Below are 26,616 nucleotides of genomic sequence, written 5' to 3' on the forward strand. Positions count from 1 at the left end.
TATCTTGATTTAATAAAGTGAAACCTCTGAATTTAATATGATCTAAGGAGTATCACGCCCAGGGGAACAGACCAGTTTATAAATATAATATCTCTTTTTGGAATTCATAAATAATATCAAACTGCCATACTTACAATGGGTGAATTTTATGATATGTATATTATACCTCAATTAAACTGTGCAAAAATGCCATAGGGGAAAAAAGTTGCCCATAGCACCATAATTCGCTTTTTTATTTGGGTTCTATTTTTTCATTAGATGCTTAGGAAATGACTTGACAGAAAATGTTTTCTACATTTATTGACCATTGACCATACCCTTTAACATTTGTTACACCAATTAATTCAGAGTAACCACTTCATATGAATACAACAACTTCCATTAGTTGGGTTTTATTCCTCTTTTAGCTTTCTTAGTAATGAAAGGAATTGCTTAAATCCAGTGACTTCAGATTTCTAAAGAGAGTAGGGTTACCTTCAGACAAGAGTTTCTACTCTCTGTTTTCTCCACCAGGGAATGGCTCCATTTTGAGCTTTCCTCAAACAAAGCATGAGCAACAATGTTTAGTCACATGAAGCCATCCATTTTGCCAGCTGCACACTTCCTAAAATTTCACTCGTCCAAAGGTCAGGAACTTAGAGTTCTGAAGCTCATTATGGTGTTCCAGGAACATCTTTGAAGTCTGGCTGCTCATGCTATTTTGTGTATGTTGAACTGTTGTCTAAAATGAAATGTTTCTCAACTTCCATCTATTCAGCCTAGAAAGAGCTTGCTTTATGGGAAATGTAGCAAGCCTCTGTAATTCTATTCAGGTGCTATCTTGACACCATGAACATCACAGACTCCCTAAGGGGATGACCAACAACGTCAAGTGGATGGTTATCTTGTAGTTCTGTGCTCTCCAGCCGAAACTTAACTGTACCGTGGAAATAAAGCACAAAAGGGGCTATCCTAGATAAAGTAACAGTTTAGAATTCTCATTCAAAGGTTTATATTAAACATAGAAGAAATTCATCTGCATAATTTTGTATGTGTGAAAATAAAAATCTTGATTTCTGGAGGGGGGAGTGGATGTGGCTCAAGCAGTTGAGTGCCTGCTTTCCACAAAGGGAGGTCCCAGGTGCAGTTCCCAGTGCCTCCTGAAAACAAAACAAAACAAAACAAACAGAAAACCCAGAAAGTAAACAAACGAAAGTGCCTGCTTTGGGGAGCTGATGTGACTCAGTAGTTGAACACTGGGGTCCAATCCCCAGTCCTGGTACCTCAAAAAAAAAAAAAAAAAACACAAAACTTCACTTTGGAATCTGCAAATGTTATCTTACCATATGATACATGAACTGCCAATGTATGCGCATAAAATCCTGCAAATTAAAAATTTGCATACTTTATTATGTAAATAATAATTTACATACTTTTAAAATTAAAATTTGGGGTCATTTGCTTTCTATTAATATAATTGTATTAATTAAATGACCATAGTATCAGGTCATTTGGAGAATCATAATAGCTTTGTTCCATTAGTCAGGGACAAAGTCACATCACTTGAAGGTGCTGTGAGAGTATTTAAATTTACCCATGTAGAAACATAAATTTACTTATGTAGAAACTTCTCTACATAAGTTTCCCTTAGAAGTTTGGATCATAATCCACAACTCATAAAAAGTAGAAATTAAAATTCTATTTCCTTGTAATTTCTCCTGGCAAGATTACATAGTAGTTGATAGGGAGTGAAGACTGAAATCTGGGGTTTAGACTGCCTGGGTTAGAATCCCAGCTCTGCAACTTTGCAGCTATGCTATCTTGACCCATTACTTAAACTCTGTAAGACTCACGTTCCTCATCGATAAAATAGGCATAATTACATAAAGCCCACTGCCTATTTTTGTAAATAAAGATTTATGAAAACACAGCCATGCCCATTCATTCATGCATTGTCTGTGACTGCTTTTGCAGAGACCACAAGAACAACAAAGTCTAAAATACTTACTGTCTGGCCTTTACAGAAAAAGTTTACCCACCTCTGACATAAAGGAGTGTTGTGAAGATTAAATGAGACAAATTCATGTAAAGGGCTCCATACTGTTAAGCAACTAATAAGTGTCATGTAGTGTTATTTATTAACAGTAGTCAGTTTTTAAATGATTGTGATATCATTTCCTAAAACTCAGAAAGATACCTTCACATTTAATAACATGTAGAAAATGCCTTCCAGAGACTGCCATGTGAATAATGCCCCAGGGTCAGTAGCCGCGGTCCCCTTTTTTGGATGTGCTGGTCACGGAGGTGGCCGGGGTGATGTAGCAGGATGTGATGTGCAGCTGTCGGCGCAGGGCAATGAGCCCGGTGGGCCACAGGCAGCAGCTGCCATGAGTCATCCGTTTCAAGTAACTGATCCTCTGCTGGTCCTTGATAGAGGCTCTCTTGGTCACAGGTGTCTAACACATGCATTTTCATCACTGCCCCACTCCTAACTGTGAGGGGAGATTGCAGAGGTAGCGGGAAGGCTGGAATTAGGCTTAGGCTATAACCAGAGCCAGCTGAGGGGCCCAGAGCCAGAGCAAAGCTGTCAGTAACTTGTAGCTCCCATTTCCATTTTCCCTGGCAGTAAAAAGGTTTCCCAAAACGTATTCTGCTTTTTGAAGCAGGAAATAAGAAGAGTGGACTTGAACTAAAAATTTGTAAATGTTAGTTTGCTGTAACAAAATCTAGATTGACAATTCAAACTATATAATTTAAAGCTGGCAATTTATCATAGAACTGGCACTGCTGTCTTAAACTTTAGTCAATCATTACACATTACAAATGTTCCCATAAAACGTGCAAAGAATCTTCACAAAATTGTCTTTTAAGGCAAATATTTAAAAGATCTAAAGAATGAACGCTGAGACTGTGGTTTTCAGGTACAAACTCCTGCCTGAACTCTCCGCTCTTGTCCAGTAGGCCCTGGACATCTCCCTCAATCTGCGCCTCCCTGCCTCATGCTGAAGGAAAGCTGTACGAACCTGCAAAATTAAAACAAAATTCTGCTGGGTGCTGGTGCATTTTCATTAGCTCTTCTTGATAGCGTCATAAATAAACTTGAGTTCATGGCAAGGGAAGAATGTTATCTCCAGGAGGGAATCCCAAATTGGCAAGTGGTTTACATATTAAAATGGAATTACTGAATTATACAAACTCAGGGTTGTAAAGTCCCAGTGTTCTTCCAAAGAACTCTCACTGCTATCATCTTAAAACAATAAGGCCCTTCTTTGGATGTGGCAATTCATTAAATGCACTAAATTAATGGTCAGGTTCACTGCCCTGGAGGGGCTTACCATCTAAGAGAGACAAGGCTGTCACCAGTGGAAAAGAAGAACAGACATTCACACCAAGTGGGCAGATATCATTAAGGACTGAAATGGTTTTCAAGCTTACAATTTATTCAAACTAATATTCAAGTTGATTAAAAGCCCTTGGCACCCCTGATCATTCAAATAGGCAGTAATGCTACCTGAAAGAGTTAGCTGAAAATTTCTCCTCAAGGTCATTCTTAACTTCAGCATTAGACTCAAGTTGTCTGAAAACGAATCCAGGGCATTGCTTTCCTCAGCATGAATGAATATCATCACCCACACCTTTTTTTCAAGTCAAAAGATATTTTCTGATTAGCAAGGAGCAGCAAGCGCACCCACAGAGAAAGTTCTGACAAAATATATTCCCTGAAGTTCCCAGGTAATGAGAATTTGTACTTGATAAAGGCAGTAAAGTTGGAGTCTACTTGACTATGATTAAAAAGAGTAATCAACTGATCAGACTACCAACTTCATACATTTGTACAGTTAATAAAACAAACACTCTCCCCTCCACTCTCAGTATTTCTCTGCTTTAATGCAAAGTATAGAGATTTTCTCGATAACTTTTATACACACACACACTCCTTTGGTAGACATTGATAGATAATGTATATAGAGAAGATGTAGATATAAATGCAGCTGATTATATAGATATAGGCACACATAGATGTAGGTAAGCCGTACTTTCATCTTTTCTTTTTTGTAGGAGCCAGGGTTAGAAACAGGTGACCTTACTGCTGCGTTCATGTTTTTAAAGCTCTGTATCTACATGCAGGTGATAAGAACTACTATTTCTGGGGAAACGGACTTTGGCCCAGTGGTTAGGGCGTCCGTCTACCACATGGGAGGTCCGCGGTTCAAGCCCCGGGCCTCCTTGACCCGTGTGGAGCTGGCCCATGCGCAGTGCTGATGCGCGCAAGGAGTGCCCTGCCACACAGGGGTGTCCCCCGCGTAGGGGAGCCCCACGCGCAAGGAGTGCACCCGTAAGGAGAGCTGCCCAGCGCGAAGGAGGGAGCAGCCTGCCCAGGAATGGCGCCGCCTACACTTCCCGTGCCGCTGACGACAACAGAAGCGGACAAAGAAACAAGACGCAGCAAAAAGACACAGAAAACAGACAACCGGGGGAGGGGAGGGGAATTAAATAAATAAAAATAAATAAATCTTTAAAAAAAAAAAAAAAAAAAAGAACTACTATTTCTAAATACCTATCTCTTCCATGAGATACAGAGGAATAAATACACTACAAACAATGCTAGATACAATCCTGCTCACAAAACTCACTACATGTATTTCTTTTTATATCAAACCTCGAAGCATATGCAGTTTGTAAGCTGAATTTAATATATTAAAATGATCTCATGCTTTTTTGGTTTATGGGTTGCCAGTTGCTCATGGCTGACATAAAATTACTGAATGTTCTCTTGAAAAACGTGAATAAGATTATGGCTTGAAATAAAACAATTAGTTTTTTAAAGACTAGTACTGACATTGGGAAAACAGTATTTGCTGAATTCACGTACTTATTTTATCATATTGATTCAATCTGACTTTTACATATATTGTTTCACATATATTAATATGTGTTGAAAGTTAAGAATATAATTTGAGATTTGAAACCAATTGGCATCAATAAGTGTATCAGTCTCTCAGACTGCAGCATGAAACTACTTCATTTATTCAAATTCAAGCAGATATAATTTGTGCTACGTATGTATGGTTTGTATATATCGCTAAAGCAGATTCTGACAGAATATTAAGGTGAAAAGTATGACATGGTGTATTCCCCCTAATAACAACATAGATTTATTTTGTCTTTCTCTCAAACCTTCATTTTTACCATTTGTCATAGTAACATACTCTTGTGCGGTCAGGTAGGGTGATGAAAAAGTTTTTGCATTTTATCTCCATTTTCAAGCTAGAGGAAGAGAAGTACCTAAGTAACCTTTACAAAGCCATACATTATACCAGAGGTTTCTTAGTCTATGTAGAATGGCCCAGTACTTCTCAAAATTTAATTAATCACAGATTTTACACAAATTTTTACTCTAGGTTTCTCTGAAATGCGATACAACTGCTTTGAACCCAGTCACTATAACCCTTTAACTAGCTGGGAAAGGCCATGCTATAGCTCAGTTCACATCCTGGAACACAAAGAAAACAATAGATAGGAGTATATATGACCAATCAAAATGAGGGAAAGCTGAGTTTTTAAAGCTGCAGGGTAAACACTGCTGATCAATTTTACATGCCAGGCTTTTCACTTTTCATTTTAGTCCTGCATGCCTTACTTCTGATTCAGATGATGGAAAAGCAATCTCAGAAAGTGCTTAGTTCAATCAGTGTGCAGCCACCCAAAGACCTCCAGAGGGAAAAGACGAAGTATCAGCATCAGACAGTGATGGGAAAGGAAAGCTTCGTTTAAATCCTGAATCATCTGCCATGAGTGAAGGTAGAAAATTACAGAGGAACTCTTTGGGGTCACAAAGATGTCATTTAGGGCTCCACAGTGGCAATTTAAAAATGGGATCCTTCTGGATTGAATGATTTCACCTGCCTACTCAAGTGCCTCACTTAGAACCAGGAAGCAAATTACAATCATACAAAGTCCTGGCATATTTGATTCCCTGTGGTCTAGTCTTCATCTATGTCTTCAAACCAGAGCTAAGCACACAGTTCTCCAATTTTTCTCCAACAAGATCCACCTGAAATTTTGCAATATTCATGTATTCAGTCATTCATTCTTACATTTTTTCATTCCTCAAAAAAGAGGACTCTCACATACATTCTACCATGCATAATGAGAAAAGCAGCTCAGACTCATAATGGAACAGAGTAAAGGACTGGATTTCTACTGTCAGAGGCCTAAGGGAAGTGGGCAGAATTCTATTATGAGCAAGGTTGAAAATGACTAGATTACCCAGATGACTATTTAGTTTTCTGCTTTCCTTTATCATGAAAGACTTGACACGTCAATGTTATCAAGAGAAAATATCAAATATTTTCATACAATTGAGGTAGTTCTCTCATTTACCTCCATCTACCTCTATTGATTTTTATTATCCTTATTTGCTTAGGTTTTCATTTGGTAGCATTATGCTATGTTCTTTCAGTAGACAAAATAACCTATCCACTTATATATCCCTGAAAAGTTGTTTCTGAATTGAACTTTGATACACTGTAGGAACTCACTAATCATATAATCATTGGGTAAAGTGAAGAATCCTATTTAATGTGAATAATCACCACAAATGTGTTCGGCAAGTTCACATTTTCATACATATAATTGTCACAAACTGGGGGCACCTGTACATAAAGATTAAACTAGCTGGAGAGAACAGACAAATTGCCGAAAAATTTTAACTGTGTTATGCTGAAATGCTTTGACTTCTTAGTACACTCTACTCAATGCATCTCTCTTAAATGTAAGTGTGCTATATTTCATTTTTGAAAAGTAATTTGAGTTATTTGCATTTTACAATGTCAAGTTACTTCAATGGCCTAATATACCACGATTAGCTCTATTTAATATATTTAGTGTTAGAAGACTGTCACCATTAGCCAATCACCATAAAAATTGTTAGCCTCCTCCCTTTCTTTCAAATATTAAGTTATTACCTTCACAGTGCTCTGTTTTTCATTCTCTTCTTATTAAAGTTCCTCTCACCTCTTCTGTCACAGGACACTTCTCAGGGATATCACAATTCTCATAATTCATGGGGGCTTTCCCTCTATTGGATGCTCTTCATATTCCCTCATCTCTCTTCTTCCAATCCCAGTCCCAGCAAATCAATCTGACCATGAACTCACTCCCCACTATTTAAGGAACCCCTCACAGTTCTAAGACAGCAGCCTACCCTTGATACAGTTTACCTTCCACTATAATTTTGCATCAGGGTATCTGTTACTAGAAGCACATATATAGTCATAGAATTTTGAAAACCACATTTCATCTATTAAAATGCAGGTTACCTTAAAATTTGTGACACATAAAGTACATATCATGATTTATGTCAAATATACCACATGATATAGATATATATAATCAAGTCTGAAGTAAATTAACATTCATTTAAATTGCAGTATTATCTCTGAATATTTCACAGTAAGATGCACACTATTATCTCTGTATTTCACATTAATCTTTGCTACTATGTTTATCTTATTATTGCCATGTCAATGCTAGCTTCCTAAATTAAAAGTAGAAATATTCATTTGAATATATTAAATGACATTTTACAAGGGAAACTTGGGTATTTCTCTATTTCGTCAACTAGATACTAGTAGGGAAAGCAGCAGACGAGTAGAAAGAATATTTGCAATGCAATTAGGGGAGACAAGTGCATCTGAGTGAATGCCAGGAGCAGGGGCCTCCCCTTAATTCACACAATCCCATGTCTAAATGCAGCATACAGCATCAAACTGTACTTCCTACAGTTTCAAAACTTTTGTCAGTTAACTACATGTTTACTGAGTGCCTCTCCTGGGCACTCAACCTGTTTCGGGTATGACATCCAGCACTATGTACGTTGTTCCAACACCATCTGTCACTTAAGCTTCCATAGATTCAAAAATTTCAATTCAAACTAATCTACTCGGCACTCAAACTGAAGCTATAATTCAAATTTCGACATGAAGCTTGAATTCCTTTTCAGTGTTCTTCAACTTTGACCCAGCTCCCCCCCCACTCCTTCACTGAAAAGGGCCAAGACAACAGCCCAGCAAGTGGGGCAGGCAAAACAGGCCTCCTTTGTTCACTTTTGTCCTTTCAGCTCTCTATTGAGGTAAGGGACTGAAAAGCTGCACCAGGCTTTGGAAAGCAGCAGCATACTGGCTCACAAGCCATCCTTCCTCAGAGAACCAAAAAACTCCAGGATGAAACTTTTCCTACAGTACATTTTTACCTTAAGGCATAATTAATAGAAGATTAGTACTTTTCCTTTCCTTTTCTGTTCAAAGAGAATCGGTTAATGGTATCTAACTTGGAGTTGTAATGTTTGTCAAAAATGCATACAATTCAAATTCCAAGAGCATATAAAAGTGGCATGAAATTAGCTTTAAAGTTGAAATTTTGAGAAAAGATCACTACATACCAAATACATATACTGAATTTTTTGAATGCTCTCAGCCCACTTGAGAAAGATAAATCAAATTCACTGCATATTAAACAGTAGAAGACCTCCTACATGATTTCCTCAGATTGCTCTGGGAATGTCTTTCTAGTTGCAGTGGGTTTTGAACCATTCATATAATAAAATTTAATTACTTATTAAATATATTCATATATATTCAAAATATTATTTCCAGCCCTTCCTGCCATCATTTAATAATACTAATACTAATAATAACAATGAAGGATCCTCTGTCTGATAATAACTGTTATTTTCATTCTCAAGTGAATTAAACAATGCTTTAGCACAGGGAAATAAAGAAGAAAATCAGGGAACACATAATACGGGTAATATTTGTCACTCTTATTTTTAAGATGAATAAGCCACTTGGACAGTATATACAGAAGAGAAGCATTTGTTCCTTTTATCATGGGCATTTCTTATATTCACTAACTTTTTAGTCACTAGAGAGAAAACCTCCATCAGACTTTTAAAAATTACCTTTTTCTAATCTGAAATTCTAATCTTGTAGGTCAGTAAAACAGGTCAATTAAGTTGACACTACATCTCTTTTATTGGCTCAGCTAAGCAATTAAAATTGGGTGGTGAGGGTTTATTCTGTCTACTTTGAAGATTCAATGGTAGGGAGAAATGTCCAATGCAGAACCATAATTCATGACTCCAGCATAGCTATAAACTATCAGCATTAGATATTTCTACCTATTTCCAGACATGAGGCAATTTTCTTCTTGGTCTATGCTAAAACTAACAATATCACTTTTGGCAGTAAAATAAAAGCACACTAATTTAATCTAGCCTCATAGCAAAATCATTTAGCATAATTGCACCATAGACACATATACTCTAACTCCATATTTAAAAAAATATATCATGAATGCATGTCGCCAAGACTGGCAAATTCTGGACTATAGCACACATGCTCCACAGCATCTGTCTTATGCTTTGCATGAAGTATGAGCTCAATTAATAATTGTTGAAAACAATACAACTTCTTATTAATAAAAATTAAACCGGCAATTAGAAAGGTGATTGGTCAATCATAATCATAGATTAATTTGTAGCTTTAAAAACTAATAGCAAAAACATCACATTTTTAATAAATATATTGTACTTGCTCCCCCATTTGAAGATAACTTTATATCGAAAAATTTATAGTTTCCAAAACTGGAGGCAGAACCATTCCCATATTTTTCTCCCTCGTGTACCTCTCTCCTTTATATTTTGAGAGAAAAATAAACATTAATTAGTCCATTTTTCTATACTTCCCTATTCTTAGAAACTTTACTCCTGGCAATAGAGACTTTTTAAACCAAAGGGGCATTTCATGTGCCTGGACAGATAAAGGATTAAATAAAATCATCCACTAGATTTTTGCTCCTAAGATCTGGTAGATCCTTTTCCCCACCTGGGATGAAAGTTCAGGGTACCTTCAGGTAGCAAAGCATGAAACATAAAAGGAAAATAAAATATAATTAGTAATCTTCAATCATGTTCAAATCACTTCCTCTTCACCGGTCATCTTAGCAGTTGAAAGCCAACCTAAAGCAGTCTTTGGATTAAAACACACAGAACATTGTGGAGAAGGAAATATTAGGAGCTCTATATTCTAGTTAAATTTGCTCTGGGTTGCCATGATTCTCAGATGGACACTGTTCTCTGGAAATGGGAATGAGGCTCCAAAGACTGCTGATGGAAACAGCAAACCAGACCTTATTCTATGGTGAAATATCAGGGGGAAAGCCTGGTGTGTCACAATGGTTATCCTTGCAGGCAGATAATGATTGGTAGGAACCACAAGGGGACTTTCTAGGGTACTCATAATGTTGTCTTTCTTAATTTGAGTGCTAGTTGCATGGGTGTGTTCAGTTTGTACAAGCTGATCAGGCTTGTGGGGAAAAAATGAGTGTGGAAAAAGTGTGTAACCACAGATGATAGAAAGAACTCTGTTTTGCTCACCTCTGCATTCCCAGTTCCTAGAAAAATGTGTAACACAAAGTAGGCCATGCACTCAGCAAATATGCACTGAATGAATGAATGAGTGAATGAATGAATGAATAAAAGTATCACTTTACCAGAAAAGCTTCTTGTAGAATTCTATTAAATAACTCCTTTCTACATACATAATATAATATCTGCAGATTTGATTTCTATTCAAAAGCATTTTCTGAAGTGGTTCTTCATTCACTTCAGGAAATTTATCACAGCCCAGATGTGTACATCCTCAGTGTCCTCTTACACTTCTGAAGACCTCACATTCACATGCAGTCATTATTGTCAAATCGGCCTCACAGAAGTACAATTTACAAAGATGACTTGTTTTTCATTTACTGTCACTGCTGCAAAAACAAGAATGATGTGGTAAAGGACACTGGCCTTGGGAGCAAAGACCAGGTCACTACCCTGCATTAGAGGTCTGGGTTGTCTCTCCAGATCCTATTGGATTTATTTTGAAACCCAAGGATTAGGTATAATGTTGACTGCCTTCTTAAGTAGCTCTAAAATTCTTGAATTATGTGAAATGTTTAGCAACTTTTCTATAATAAAATAGATTTCACTTTATGTCAAATTCTTCTTTTTCTATTAGATAACACCAAGGATTTTTTGTAAATGCATCTACAGTCCTATATGTTTAGGATATCAAATGCTTTTATAAGATATATTTAGTTCATAGTCAAACGACATCTAATTTGAGGAGTAATTCTGCAGTCAAAACACTCTACAAAGGACATTAAGGGTTGTAGTCCTGAAGTGGACACATTTGCCAAATAGAAATATTTTCTTTAAAAATGTTACATGTCAGTGAGCAGATTTAGCTTAAGTGATTGAATGTCTGCTTCCCATGTATGAAGTTCAATCTGTGGAACCTCCTAAAAAAAAGTTATATGTTAAGAACATCTCTGCATCTCTGTAATTACAGTGAGCTCTGGTCACAAAGAACTGTCCAGTAACTGAAATGGGTTGGACTGTGAGCTAAAGCTAGCAGGTATAAAGGACCGTGTAAAGAAATTAAAGTACAATACAGAGAAATGACAGGTCACTTCACAATACATTTCTGTCTATTACAATATTGCTTGCTACTATTAAGTCTTTAGGGGTCAGAATGAAATGGGTTAATAATATATATCCCTAGATTTGAACCCCATTGGTTTTAGGCTTCCTCTGAACCAATAAACCTCCAAAGGCCATATTTTCACAGTCTTGGATGGTAAGGCCAGGGGCTAAAAACGAAACCTGGCTCCCCACTTCCTAGTTGTGTGGCCGTGGATAAATTATTTGATCTTTCTAAGCCACCGTCTCTTTATTTTTTAAATGGAGTTGTGGAGATTAAAGGAGATGATGCATGTAACATGCACAGTGCCTGGCACATAGGAAGCTCTCAAAAATATTTACTCTCACTACAATTAAAGCAAAAAGTATTGAACTGTCTAAATCCACCTTAGCATTTCTGGAAGATCTCCTTCACTCATAAATTCTTACGGCATTTTAACAGGGCACGTTCAGCATACAGTAGTCGCATCCAAAGCAGCTCAAGCTCCATAGGTTTGCCTTAGTTGGCTACCGCGTCCCTTCCCAGAACCGCCCCAGGGGGAGCTCCTGGTAGAGAACGAAGGCCTCCCAACCCACGCGCTCAGATCCAGCTCTTCTAACAAGATCGTGCAGCTTGGAAGGGCCCAGCCCCTCGGACCCGCACCTCTTAGTGTTCACCTTCGGGACTGGAAAAGCAAAAGAACGCTTCCCTCTGGAGACAGACGGCTTGGCGCGGGTGTAGCCCCCTCACTAAGCTGCTGAGAAAAGGGCAACCGAGGAGTGGAGAGCGAAAGAGCTCGGTGCACCCAACTCCACCCTCTGCCCCTGCAGTTGAACAGGAGCCACCCGGGAGCGTGCGGGGTATAGAAGACACGGCCGGTGGTCCGGAGCCAGGCGGAAGGGGAAGGCGATCTGAAGGGAAGGTTTGCGGCGGCCTGCTCGCCAGTCCCAGTGCCCCCCCTCCCCCGTCCCCGGGCACGAAGTCCCAGTGCCCCCCCTTCCTCGTCCCCGGGCTCCCGGGAACCCTGCGGCGGCGCTCGCTGCTCCTCGTGCGCTGCTGGAGAGGCGGGGGCTGATAACACACTGTCTCGCCCGACGGCGGCGCCCCCTGTTCCCCTTTTGCACACCTGCAGATGCAGGCATGGAGAGGCTGAACCGGCGGAGAACCGGAGGACCAGAATGCGGCGGCGACCACCCGCGCTTCAAGAAAGGGGCCGGGGGCGGCGCCCGGCGCAGATGGGCGCTCGCTGGGAGATGGATGCTCCAGAACGGGCAATCACTCCGGGCTCAACGCTGCATCCCTCCCGCGGCGCCGTTGCCAGATCCCACTGCCAGGAGCCTGGGCAGGGAAGGCGCCTTCTCAAAGGCAGCCCCAAGCCCCGGCGCAGCAACCCAGACCAAGTCCCAACCCTCGGAGGCTGGGCGGAGCGCGGGGAGCCCCGGGTCCCACCCCTAAAAGACCAACAAAGCCTCCTCCTTAAAATCCCCCCCAGTGTGCCGCCCTCAGTGTCTCTCCTGTCCCCCATCCCTGACTGCTCTCCAGGACAGCAAGAGTGGAGAAAGGTATCAAGCCCCTGGAACTCCCGCGATCCGCGCAGGTGAGAGCACATCCGAACAAAGCCCACGCCCAGCTGTGTCCGTGGGGGATCGGAACGCGTGCACGCTCCTGCGCGCCCGGCTGGGCACCTGCGCTGTCCTCGCCGCCGGCTGTGTGGCCGGACATCCCGCGCGCCCCGTGTCAGCACCTGGGAAGCCGCAAGACCAGGCCCCAGCAGCCTCTCGATGCCCAGGCTGCCCACAGGAGCCCTCAGGCAGGGCTTCCCGGAAGCGTGGCGCGCCGGCGCCGATGCACAAGTTGGCTATAGACTTGAGGAGGTGGTGGGTGCTCGCCCCGCGCCAGCCAGCGGGCTGCGGTATTTCAGCTGTGCCTCTACTTGGGCGCCTCCCCACCCCCCAGCTCGGCGCCCGCAGCTGTGTCGGAGACTGCGGGGAAGAAGGGAATTAGCGAAATATTTCGTCCCGGTGGCAGGAAGAGCTAGCGCGGCACTGCCAGTCGCGAAAAGGCTTGACTGAACCCTGGACCGGCATCCCAGTGACAACGCAGCTGCCCCCGCTCCGGCCCTTCTCCTTTCCAATCGTCACCCCAAGTAGGACCGAATGTCAGCGCCAGACACACAGCTACTCACGTTCTCGTGCCGCGCCCACCGCTCAGCCCGGGCGCAGCTGCCTAGGGAAGGACCCTGGAGCGAGGAGGCCGCTCGTTCTTGGCGGAGCTGGACTCGCGCACAGAGCTATCGCCTCTAGCTGGCCCGGCCGGACGGCCCCTGCGCTGTCCCCCGCGCCCGCGCGCCTGAGACTCCGACTGCGGCGCGCGTCCGCCCGCGACCCAGGCGAAGCGAGGGCTGGCCCGGCGCCGGCGCGCACCCTCGCCTCAACGCTCTCCACCACCTCCCCACCCCCGGCTCTCCTTCCAGCTCACTCTCCTCCTCACTCCTCCCCGGCGTCCCCCGCCCCTTCTTCTCCCGGCCAACCCCCTCCCGCCCCAGTGGCGGCCACAGCGAATGCGCTCTGCTGTCTGCGCCTCTGGAGACTGGGTGGCCCCCTCACCTGAGCCGCGCCGCCGCCGCCGCCGCCACCCGCCGTCATCCCGCGAGCGTGTGTGTTTGTCGGAAGGAGGTGGATGGAGGGCGGGGGCGTTCGGGGAGATGAGGGTGGATGTGGCTACAAAAGATGTTCCAGAAAATGGGTGGTTTTTAAAATACCACCCTCATGATGGGATTTAGGTTTCTGTGGGAGGTTTGCGCTCTTTTCCCTGTCCTTTAATTTCTTCTTTTTAAAGCATTTTTTTTTCGAAACTCACCACTTGGAGTGGTTGAGATTGGGCGTTTGTCTGTTTGCTTTTTACAATAGTTCTTTCGAAACAGCCCTCAGAAAGGGAGCCTTTAGCGTAAGGTACATACCGTCTAGTCGCATACGCATTGGGTCTTCTAGTCCCAGAGAAGAGGATTAGTTCAAATTTGCTTATCTTCAGAATTGGGAACAATATAGAAAATTATGTGCAAAGTGAAAAAGAGAATTAAGATTTTCTAAATGTGTAGTACTTTAACATATTACACGCTGGGTTCAGGTTGCGGGAGCCTACTCTCCACTGTATCCTGGGTGATGTCCAAGCCCCTTAGAGAACGCAAGGTCCTCTTTAATTTCCTCCGGAGTTACCCATCTGCAGCCCGATCTCTTAGTTTCCCCAACCACCGGGTCACCAGCTTGGCCATTTTTACAGCTGGCTGCCGCTCTCATTGGGGCTCAGCTCCCTCTGGAGTCCCTCTTCCTTCAGTCCTCTACTTTAACTCAAGAAAATATTTTTGAAGCCCTTCCCTCTTCACCTCCCTTCCGCCTCCCACTCCCGAGGCTCCAGGCCCCCTATGCTAAGGCTGGGATTCGGGAATGAAAATGGCATGGGGGGGGGGGTCTCCCTTCAAGGCCCTGACAACTGTTCTGCTCTCACTTCGATTTGATCTTCTCACTTCAACCGACAGCACAAAGCAAGTGAGCAGCTTTCTTTTCTTTCTCCTGCTGCTGCCATCCTCTCCTTCCCCTTCCACCGCCAAATGTGCTTCAGCCACACGGAACCTCCCTCAATTCCGGAAGCGATGTTATTATCTCTGGCTACTGGGTCTTTGCTCAAGTTATTTCTTCAGTTTCCATCACTCTTCTCACCTCCGTCTTCACACCACTGTCATTCGCTGAGGTACATCTCACCTCTTAAATTATTGTACAAATTTCCTTCTGAAATATCTGTCAAAGACTATGTAAAAGTCTGGCTGGTTCTTTGTTGCCTATAAAATAATACAGATCTCTTGGCTGGCTCCTTCAAAATTTGCCTCTTACTTACCACTCCTTTCTTCCAGCCAAGAGCATTTTCGTGACTTTAAGCCTCTGCGTGTGAGACTCTTTCTGGCTAGAATATTCCTCCACCTCTTCTCCATCTGGCAGATTTATTCATCCCTCAGAGTCCTGCTTAGTTGTTGCCTCCTCTGTGAAGTGTTTCCTGGGTACCCTGTGCATTTTACATAATAATGCTTGCCACATTTTAATTTTCTGTTACCTGTCTGACCCTACAAAATTCCATTGAGGACAGTTTGTCTTATCTATTTTGGTTTGACCTCCCTTCCCGCCAACACAAATGGTACTACAATATTCCTAACATCTCAACTCTTACTGCCTTATCATTCCTACCTGTGAAAAGCACATTAGGCCCCTCAGTTCCCTCCCCACTCTAGTTATTGCTGAGAGTCCTGCATGTGCTTCTTATGTCTTTCTGCATTGTGCTCTGGTGCTCCTTCTTTCCAGCTACTGTGAAATCAGTGATTTCCTACTCATGAATTTTTTGTTCAGGGCATCCCACAGGGCAAACTCGTGAGGTGGGAAAATGGCATACTACCCTCTGCAGTTCTTGCCCTGATTCTGTGTAGCAATTTGTTCCCCAGCATCAAAACAACACTGTCTGTGCCTCCACATGTTCCAATCTCATAAATACCTTTCTAAAACAACAGCTCCTTCCACTTTTGCTTGGAATTGTGATTCTCTTCAGGCCCCAACCCTAGTTCATAAAGTCACTTTGGGGCAGACACCATGTGGTCCTCCACCAGGTGGGTTCTGAATGCCTTGGAGAGGCAGGAAGGGATGAGTATATGGATGGAATCTCAGGCAAGTGACAGTTTCTCTAGGTATAAGTTTTCCTCACCTCTACAAGTAAACTAGTAATACCAAACATGCAGGATTTTTACAAAGGCCCATTTGAAGTTCTGAACATGTCAGGTGCTCAGCAAATTCTAGTTTGAAAACCAGTTGCTTGATAAGATGTTTTTCAAGTGAATGCATGCTTGAATAAAACAGAACAAGCCAGAAGGGGGAAAAGCTCTGGAGGAAATGGGAATCACATGTTAGTGGCTGTACCGAATAAAAATAAAAATTGAATAATATTAATATTACATATGAGTAATACTACAATATTTTATATAGTTTTAATTTCCCGCTTACTGCCTTAATTGCATCACAGCTGTCTCCTGAGAGGATGAGTGACAGAGAGAACTACACAGGTGCTGCATGAGGAGCTGAAATGAAAGGAGCATGAGAGGAGGGAAGAGAAGAACGATCTAAAAAAGGATTGGAAGGATGCCTGAGTGGGCACAAGGACTTTCTGACACAGTCTACTTGATTAGCTTGGTGATGCACACGGCATTCTGATTTGGCTGCACATTGCCAGTGACATGCACAGCACACATCCTTACTCTTCCCCATCCCTGAGCCTCACTCCATCTTAGCCCCGGGGTAAGGACGAGGATGGGGTAAGTCTATTGTTCCCATCACTTGATAATAGAATTTTCCGTGTATCCAGCATCGTTCTAAGTGTTCTAAATGTATTAACTCATTCAATCCTCATGGCATTCCATGAGGGATGATTATCCTTTTTTAGAAAAAGAGGCAAGAGAGTTTAAGTAACTTGCAGATGTCACACCACTGGGAGCAGAGCTGGGATACAAGCCTGGGCCTTCTGGCTCCAGATTCCATGTTTTAACCACTGTGCTAGGCTTCCTTTAATGACAGTACACTAGAAGTTTATTTGTTTTGATGGATGCATCAGAAGGTCAATGCGTTAAAACAGCTGCATCAGTCTTGGAGCCCCCCAGTGGAATCTAAAGAGAACTTGTTTTTAGCCTTTCTCCTTTCCTCTTCTTTTATAGTCCTGTTTCTCAGAATGCTCCCTGTCTTTTTTTCTTTTTCAGCTGTTTCTTCCATCGCTCTTATTTTCCTTCCTAAATTTTAAAACCTCTATTCTTGCTGGAGGCCTCCTAGAAGAGGCATTGTAGTTGTTCGTGCCCTGAAACCTATTGTCATGTTCACCGAGAACGAACGTGGACCCAGCTATGCTGGGAACAAACTGAGTCCACGAACAAGTTATTTCGTCTCTCAGCCTGTTTCCATACTGTGAAATGAAGGAATTGGACTAGGTAAGCATGAACATTCTTTCTTCAACTCTGTCATTTTGCAATTCTGCTGGTAACCAAGAGTATTTCTATTGAAACTCAGATGAAAAGCTGGCTAAATTCTATGTAAAAAAAGAGTGAGGCACTTTAAAAATGATCCTATAGTAGTATAATAGGTTGTTTTCTACAAGAGTGGCTTTTCCCAAGCATCTTCATTGTCTTAAGATAAGTTTTCTATGGCTCAATAACAGTCCCCTGGATTAAGTTTCTGATAGGAATGTGGTGGATTTAGTAATTTAGAGAGCCCTTCTATTTGGAAGGTTATAATCCAAAAGCATTGAAAAGCATGGCTGTTACAGTGGGCAACTTCTAAGATGGTTCTCAACCATCTCCTCCTCCTAGTAGTAAAGGCTTTGTGCAATCCCATCCCCTTGAATATTGCCTGGCCTAGTGATTCTTTTTTTTTTTTTCTATCTGGTTGCATCATCATCTTTTTGGTGCATTGCTTCACTGCACAGAGGCCTATACCTCTCCAGGCCATGCAGGTCTGGGACGCCTTCTTTCTTTTTTTCTAGGAAGTCCTGGGGATGAGCCCAGGTCCTCCATATGGTAAACAGGAGCTCAATTGCTTGAGCCACAGCTGCTTCCCGTGATTCACTTCTAATGAACCGAATATGGCAAAAATAGTGGGATGTCATTTCTGAGATTAGGTTACAATATGACTCTGGCTTCCACCTTGCTTGCTGTCTTGCTCCTTTCATTGCTCACTCTGAGGTAAGCCCCTGCCATATTGTCAGCTGCCTAATGGAGAGGTTCACATGACAAGGATATGATGGAAGCCTCTAGCCAACAGCCATGGAGGAACTGAGGCTCTTCTGAACAATAGCCCACCACAAGCCAGATTCCTGATACAGCCATAGGAGTGAACTTGGAAGCAAATCATCCCCCAGTTGAGCCTGGAGATGACTCCAGCCCAAAAGGACCCCTTAAGTTCACTCTTGTGAGAGAGCAGAGCCAGAATTTGTAGTTTTAAGCTGCTAAATTTGGGGGGAATTTGTTACACAGCAATAGATCAGTTGTCCACTTACGTGCATTTCAAATGCTGAATTGCATCTGTCCACACAGATCAAATCTATTTCCTGGATAGAAAAGGGACAACTGATTAGGTTATGGTTGTTACATGATGCAGATATGATATTGGGTAAAGAAGCAATTGTGGAACAGATGAGATATCAGTATTACTTGCCCTCCAGCACATTGACCTCAGCAGCTATTAGCTCCACACCCGAGTCACACCTAGATCCCATAGCCAAGCCTAAGGTTGACTATCCACTATGCCCCAGAGCTGGTCCTTTCTTCTCTTGGATGCTAGCCACAGTCTCAGATGGCAAGCATTCCTTGAAGCTTTATACTGGGTGATTAATACAGGAAGTGCAGTTTCATATAGCATCTGACCAGTGAGCAGTGCAAAGTTTCCACAGTTGCAAAACACTGATTATTCTCCCATGTCTTTCCTCACCATCTGCCACACAACCACAGAATCCCATGTGCCAGTCTTGTGCCACTTGAGTATGTCAACAAAAAACCGGAAATGTAGAACCTATTCCTTGTCTGGGGTTTAGCAACACAGTATCCCTCAACATCCATCCAAAGAATGTAATGCTCAAGCAATTGGAGGAGAAAGTGACCTTAGTGACTGCCGTATTTGGATTTCTTTGATTCTCTGGGAGCTTGTGAGTCACTAGGGGCTTCCATTTGGCTCAACCCACCCCTCCCTGCTTGGGGAACCAAGTTGGAAAGAGGAGGAACATTTACAGTGATAATAAGCACTGTAACCAATTCTTCTATCTATTTCTATAGTTTCTATCTACAGGAATGTACAAAGGTTCTGCTGAATCGATTTCAGGCTAGCCAAGGTCAATGTGCAATCAGCTATTGCAGATAGGGTCATCAGGGTCAGTGAACTGCAGCTCAAAAAAAGACATGCTGAGAAATACTACTGATATGTACCTTTCATTTTTGGCTTAAGGGGGAACAGATGACAGGTACAATGAATATGAATTGACTGAGAAGGAAAGGCTCCAGATAATTCTCTGGGGTCAAAATAAATGGTTTGTTCAAAGGTGTTCTTATTTGGTTGTTTTGTTACAGTTTTAAGAAGAGAAAGATCTTGGGTTTATATACCGACATTGTACATCTGTTTATAGTCTTTTAAGCTTTGTTCTAAATTTCACTTTAAGATCTTCTGATATTTTTGAATGTCAGCTATCCAGAGGACATAAGTGAGTCCAGTACCACCCTGTCCTGGGTTCAGAAAGTCCTGCTCTGTTCCTCCTCCAGTCATTCAAGGAGTCTATGGGGCCAAAGAGATGTGTTCACCTAGATCCCATGCCAGCACCCTTCCCCTTCTAGACCACATCTACCCAGGGTGCCAGATTTCCCTCAAAGGGCTTGTGACCACTCACTGAAAGGACCTGCACAAGCATTTCCCCACACTTTGGACACTGCCGGTGTCAACAACCTGAGGCCTAACAGGTGACTAAAAGAGTGGCTGCTGCAGGGGTATGGACAGAGCTTGCCTATGTGGTTTGGGAAATTTGCTCCAGTGGGCTGGAAGCCCTTAAAGATTCAGAACTAAGCTAAGGCTGGGCCATGGGCTTAGCTGGAGCTGGCACTCCCCATGTCACTATGTTCTGGCACAGAATTCTGATGAGTACAAGAATTCTAACTTCAAACCTAGGCATCAAGATCTTTGTGAAAGTATCTTTATCAAAGTAGGAAGACAGAACATATACATTTAAAATATTTAGACATATGGTATGTGGGCCACCAGTTGTATTATTACCCTATGCTTTGCATTTGTTAGGAAGGTCCTAAATGAATCTCTTTCATAATGTAGTGACTATATTGATGTATAAAAATATTATTAGAATAAGCTTACTTTCAAATTTAAGTGATTTTAGTTTAGTAAGACTTCATACTTAAATGCACCTAATCCTAATTTTTGGGGGGTGGGGGTGGGAGAGGTGGGGAGAGGAAAGGAAGGGAGGCAGGATTATTAGTATAAGAAAATTTGCTTGAAAAATGCCTGAAAATTTTCCACAATTTTTATATTAATTTCATGTGTAATGCCTTAAACAGCATTATATCAGACATTAAATATTAGACATTGAATGTTAAGAGCATATTAAATTATATTGTAGTTAAAAATGATCATTTAAAAAGACAGAATAATACATTTGAGTGGAAATTGTAGAATATAAAAAGGTATCTGTACTACTATTGCAACTCTCTAAAATATATATAACAGGAATATACAAATAAAAATAGTTCTAAGATGACAGAATTAAAGTATTTAAATAACTTTCCTAAATTTGATTAGGCTTATCTTTTCAATTAAATATATATTTTTAAATCTCAGCCTATTTTCTCATTAGTTTTCTACATTTCCTTCCTTTATTTATTGCTATTTAGGCTAAACAGTGGTATCTGGTGATCCTCCTGGGCATTGCTTGGCTTTGGCCTGAATCTTTTATTCATTCATTCATTCATTCATTCATTCATTCATTCCTCTCCTCCCCCACCCTGGTTGTCTGTTCTCTGTGTCTTTTTGCTGTGTCTTCTTTGTCCGCTTCTGTTGTTGTCAGCGGCACGGGAATCTGTGTTTCTTTTGGTTGCGTCATCTTGTTATGTCAGCTCTCCCTGTAGGTGGCACCATTCTTAGGCAGGCTGCACTTTCTTTCACGCTGGGCGGCTCTCCGTATGGGGCGCACTCCTTGCGCGTGGGGCTCCCCTATGCGGAGGACACCCCTGTCTGGCACGGCACTCCTCGTGTGCATCAGCACTACACGTGGGCCAGCTCCACACGGGTCAGGGAGGCCCGGGGTTTGAACTGTGAACCTCCCATGTGGTAGACAGATGCCCTAACCACTGGGCCAAGTCAGCTTCCCTGGCCTGAATCTTGGAGCTAAAGCCGCTAATGTTTTTACTCCAAAGCCCAGGGATAGTGTGTTCTATGAATGTGTGCCCTGGGGTAGAGGGGCTTCTGCAATCTTGTGATTTTCAAAAGATGGTCCAGAAATAGAACCACCACAGTTATCTGACCTCACAATGATGGAGGCACACATTAGTGAGGCAAACCCAATGCGCTTACCTGAAGAACTTCTGTACTTAGACCTTTCAGTGATTCTCTTTGGCATTTTAACATAGAAAGACCTAAAAGCAGAAATAAAATCCCCAAATTTGGAACACTCTGATATACTTTTCCCTATTTATGCATATGTATATAAACATACAAAAGGTCACATGTAATATAGAAGTTACTTCTGATTAATAAACAATGTGCTGAGGCTTATTTTTAAAATTGTCCATATAGATTTTTGTCAAACAAGATGGTGTTTCAATACCACCAATATCATTTTGGGTTAATTAAATAATAGTGGTAATAGCTATCATTTATTGAGCATCTATTATGTGTCATTAAGCAAACATGGTTACTAGGCACTTTATGTTATTTCATTTCCTCCTCATAACTATATGACATTCTAATATTTTTATTCCAGTTTTACAGGTGAACAAACTCAGCCATGGATGGGTTAAATATCTTGCTGAAAAGTAGTCAGGATTTGAACTCATTTGTTTTGCTCCAAAGCTGATGCATTTGCACTACATTATCAGTAAAGCACTTAATTTGTGTTATATATATGCATATAATACATATAACTGAAATTATATATTACACATACATAACAGAAATGTTTATAACATATACACACTCATATGCATGCATATAAATTGGTTCAAGAAGATAGTTCCAAAAGAGATATTAAAACTGGAAAATCACTGAAATAAATTGCACAGCTCCCCAGAGTGACTGTTTTAAAGGTCAAGTTACTCTTTTGGATTCATAAGGTTTGGTACTTTGGAGTTTTCACCAATCAGTCTCAATGCTTTATGATAATTTCTTGAATACACCTGGCACATATCAGGCAGTTAATAAATATTTGCTGAATAAACTTAGATATCAGCATAGAGAACTCATAGGGCTCAGGAACCATGGTTCCTGTATGGTGGGAGGCACAATGAGGATTCTCTATAACCATTAAGTGATAGCACCAATTTTAAAAACACATTAGGCACAAATTTAGCATAAATTATTTGTTTATCAAGTTACACAGAAAAATCAAATTACCAGACCGAGGACAATAAAAACAAATTTTCTTATCTGTAAATTGTCTCTTCCCTGCCTGCCGAAATACCTGCTATGAAGCCTAGACTGAACTTTAAGCACTTCTCTCTTATCCTCATTTCTCAAGTAGCATCTGAAGGAAAGGCGTGGACTGTGCAGCCAAGCTTTGAAGTAGTGACAACAGTAGGGTCATGCTATATTTCTTCACATGTCACTGGTTTCATTTCAAATGGCATGACCTACACACTTAGTAACTGCAATCTAAGAAAGATATAATTTGCTGAACACATTATCTTTCTAGGCATAAATAAAATATGTAAAGTCTACAATTTTTAAACTAAGGCTCATTCTTACTGGTATTTTTTAAAATTAATTTCAGAGAAACCAGGGCATTGAAAATTATTTACAATTATTTGGAAGCAAATTAACATGGAATGCCCTGATTCATGTGCAACAAGGTAATTTGTCTCTAAGATCTATTACTTTTTTTTTTTCACAAAAGTGGACATTATTAATATCCTCAATTTAGATTCCCAAACAATAATGCCAGCAATAATATTTTTAGCAGTAGATTATATGATACAATAGAATAAGAAAAGATAATGCTAAGAATAAAAGATGTGATAGCAAATAATTCCATGATCCTTTCAAAGACTGGAGGGAAGGAGTATTTTGCAACTTGTATTTGAGAAACACTTTGGTTTAAGAACTATGTATTTCTGTGAAAATTATATATTTACAAATACATTTTCCTTCAGTACCTTAATTTCCCAGAATAGAAAAATAATAGCTATGATAGAGCATCTACTATATTCCAGATACTCTGACCTACATTATTACTATTATTTATAACTGTATTTTACAAGTGAGGAAATAGTCTCAGAGTGTCTATTACCTCCCATGGGCTGTCCATGACCAGGGACCTTTGGAAAACTAGAAACAAACTGGACAACAATGCACCTATTTCACTTCATTTTTGTATTCCCAAAGTGTATAGGATATCACTTGCTTTATTGTTTTCTCTTACTCAGACACAGAATCTTTACAGGAAATCATTTAGTCGATATACTGAATTCTCATACAGAGTAAGGTTAATTCAAATAAGCACTTAACAAATGTCACTTAGAAGATGTGGCACACCCATTTTAGAAAAAGAAAAGCAAGTCGTACAGGGATACCACTCTGTATGATATCACTGGAAAAGACATAAATCACCCCCACGATCAAAAAAGTATTTATTGCATTCTTTCTTCAATCTTGAGGATTTTGGGATGGTGATGGCTGTTCGGCCTCACAATGAGAGGGGCTTAGATCTTACGGTGCAGATCTTATGGGGCAGATGTTTTGTGTGCAGTTGTAGATACTCTTTGCTTTTTGGAATGGGGGTTGTCCATCATTTTATTAGTTGTCCTGGGCAAGTCAGATGAACTGGAGCAGGTGTAGGCTGCAACTCTGCTGAGATTCAAGACTCAACCAGCATATGAACCGACCAATGAGTTAAGTCACTGGGACATATATTTAATGAGTATTATGCTAGTTATAGGTTCAAATAAAAGGGGAGAATATGGTATTAAAATGAGTAGAGACATTTGTCAGAAAGAGGTAGGAAAACATTCACATTTCAAACAAAAGAAACCCTGTATTCTGTGCCTGGAGGGGCTGTATCTGAGTCCCTGTCAAGATACAAGGCATAAATGGTGTGAGCTATGTTTACCCTCAGGCACTGGATGAAAAAAAGTGACAGGCTCTGTAACCTATGCAATTTTTATCATCTAGGAAGGCACCCATTCATACCGAGGGAAATGATCCTCACCGAGATTCTACCTACCAGCACAGGGAGCAAGCACCATTTTCATATTTTAAAAGTAAACTGTTTCAAAAAGTACTTTTCAATGCATTTTCATTTTCCTTATCTCCTCATAATGGTGTAAGGCAGATCACTCACTTTTACCTACCTTAAGAAAAATATTTATTGAGGGCCTAAAATTTATCTAGCAGTATGCTAAGAACTGTGAGATTTGTAAGAAGCATATGACAAGTTGAGTTAGGACTGCATAACATAATTAGATAAAAATAAAGAAAACTGTTACTTCACTTTTATTTTATTACATTATAAACTTTTCCAGTATTGTTTATATAAACTATGTTGTTTCAATTATTTATTGCTCAAAAAGAATTTTCCTTCACTTTTCTCTTGGGCTACATAAAGAAGCAAATATAGTTTTATCTACATGTTTTAAAATTGACTTTTGCAGGTGTTTTCAAATGATTGCAGTGTTTACCATCCAGTGCATACAAGATACATGTTTAAAAAAAACCTCTCTGGTTGTGAAAATTACCCAGTTACCCTAAAGAGAACTGGAGTTAAGCTCTTCATTCTTATTTAAACTGATGAATCAGATGCAGCAGTATTTTCCCACACATCTGCAGATACAAGAGACAGTGGATGTCGAGATCAGTTCATAGCCACTTTCCCTTGCTCAAAACATGAGAACAGTATCTAAACTTTATCAATAACTCTGAAGCATATATCTCCTTGTTATACTCTATATGAATAATATATATATACACAACACAGATGTTTGCCTTACATACTAAACAAAATACAGTCTAAACTTATATCACTTCTAGTGTTTGAGTGTCAGCAGTGGATATTTTTCACATAATTCAACTTAGGAAATGGAAGCTTAAGGGCATGTTTAAATGTGTATGGATTAATTGTATTTTGATACCAAACATGTTTGCTCAAAATTAGCAAGATAACAGCACCTGTGATTTATAGGAATGTGGCTTAATGATAGAGATACAGAAAAAAATGTGGTTTCAAATGGCCCTTAATTCCATTGGCATTATTAAAAAATGTTTGTTTTTATTAAGATCAAATCTAAAAGTCAGAGAGATGTTTAAGTCAAATTTGTTGTCCAATTTGAGAGGCTTTTAAGAATTCCCTAAAGCATTCATATATGTTACCATAAACCAAAGGCACAATTACTGTTTGTTACCCTAGAACATGTGTATTTAAAAATGTGATCCAAGTATATAAAGAAGAATACCAAGAAGATAAGAAACTTGCTTTTGTGAGATTCATATAGTGAATACCAAGAATGCATATCTTAGCATAGAAAATTGGGTGACTTATTTTTTTCCTTTTTAATCACTTCCCTGTTTTATCTTTTCACTTTTATTCTAATGATATCCTAAAGTTTCCCTTTCTAACCATAATCACCTATATAGCTCAGTGCTGTTGACTGTATTCAGAATAACATGCTACCTTCACCACCATCCATTTCCAAACTCTCACCATCAAGCCTAAATACAAATTCTAAACAAGTTCAGCATAATCTCCCCATTGTCTAATTCCAATTTATCTCCTGGCAACCTATATTCTAGATTCTAAGTATATGAGTTTGGTTATTATAATTATTCATAACAGTGAGGTCAGACAATATATGTCCTCATTTGTGTCTGACTTATATACCTCAAGGGTTCACCCATGTTGTGGCATGCATCAGGACTTAATTCCTTTTCATGCATGAATAATATTCCATTTTATGTAATACCACATTTGTTTATCCATTCATCAGCTGGACACTTGGGTTGCTTTCATCTTTTGGCAATTGTGAATACTGCCAATAGAACATCAGTGTGGGAATATCTGTTTGAGTCCCTGCTTTCAATTCTTCTGAGTACAGACATAGTAACAAGATTGCTGGGTCATATGGTAAATCTATACTTAACTTCCTGAAGAATTGCTAAACTGTCTTCCACAGCAGTTACACCATTTTACATTCCCATCAGCAATGAATGTTTCTATTTCTCCACATCCTTTCCAACACTTGTGGTTTTCTGACCTTAAATAGTAGCCATTTTAGTGGGTGTGAAATAATATCCCTTTGTGGGTTTGATTTGTATTCCCTAATAGCTAGTGATGCTGAGTAACTGTTCATGTGCTT

The 26,616-nt window shown here is 40.6% G+C and overlaps 1 protein-coding gene across 50 annotated transcripts in view; it reads right to left on the bottom strand.

The window, feature by feature from the left end:
• Positions 1–14,213, bottom strand: part of NRCAM (neuronal cell adhesion molecule) — a 286,106-nt gene extending 271,893 nt beyond the window's left edge. For 30 of the 50 annotated variants that reach the window (XM_071215224.1, XM_071215225.1, XM_071215221.1 and 27 more), the window contains exon 1: positions 13,675–14,008. The gene's annotated coding sequence lies outside the window, so the exon portion shown is untranslated. The other 20 variants (XM_012527213.4, XM_071215215.1, XM_058297181.2 and 17 more) reach the window with 12 other exon arrangements.
• Positions 14,214–26,616: the final 12,403 nt, after the last annotated feature.

The sequence above is a fragment of the Dasypus novemcinctus genome, chromosome 5, assembly GCF_030445035.2.
Source record: "Dasypus novemcinctus isolate mDasNov1 chromosome 5, mDasNov1.1.hap2, whole genome shotgun sequence".
Taxonomy (NCBI): domain Eukaryota; kingdom Metazoa; phylum Chordata; class Mammalia; order Cingulata; family Dasypodidae; genus Dasypus; species Dasypus novemcinctus.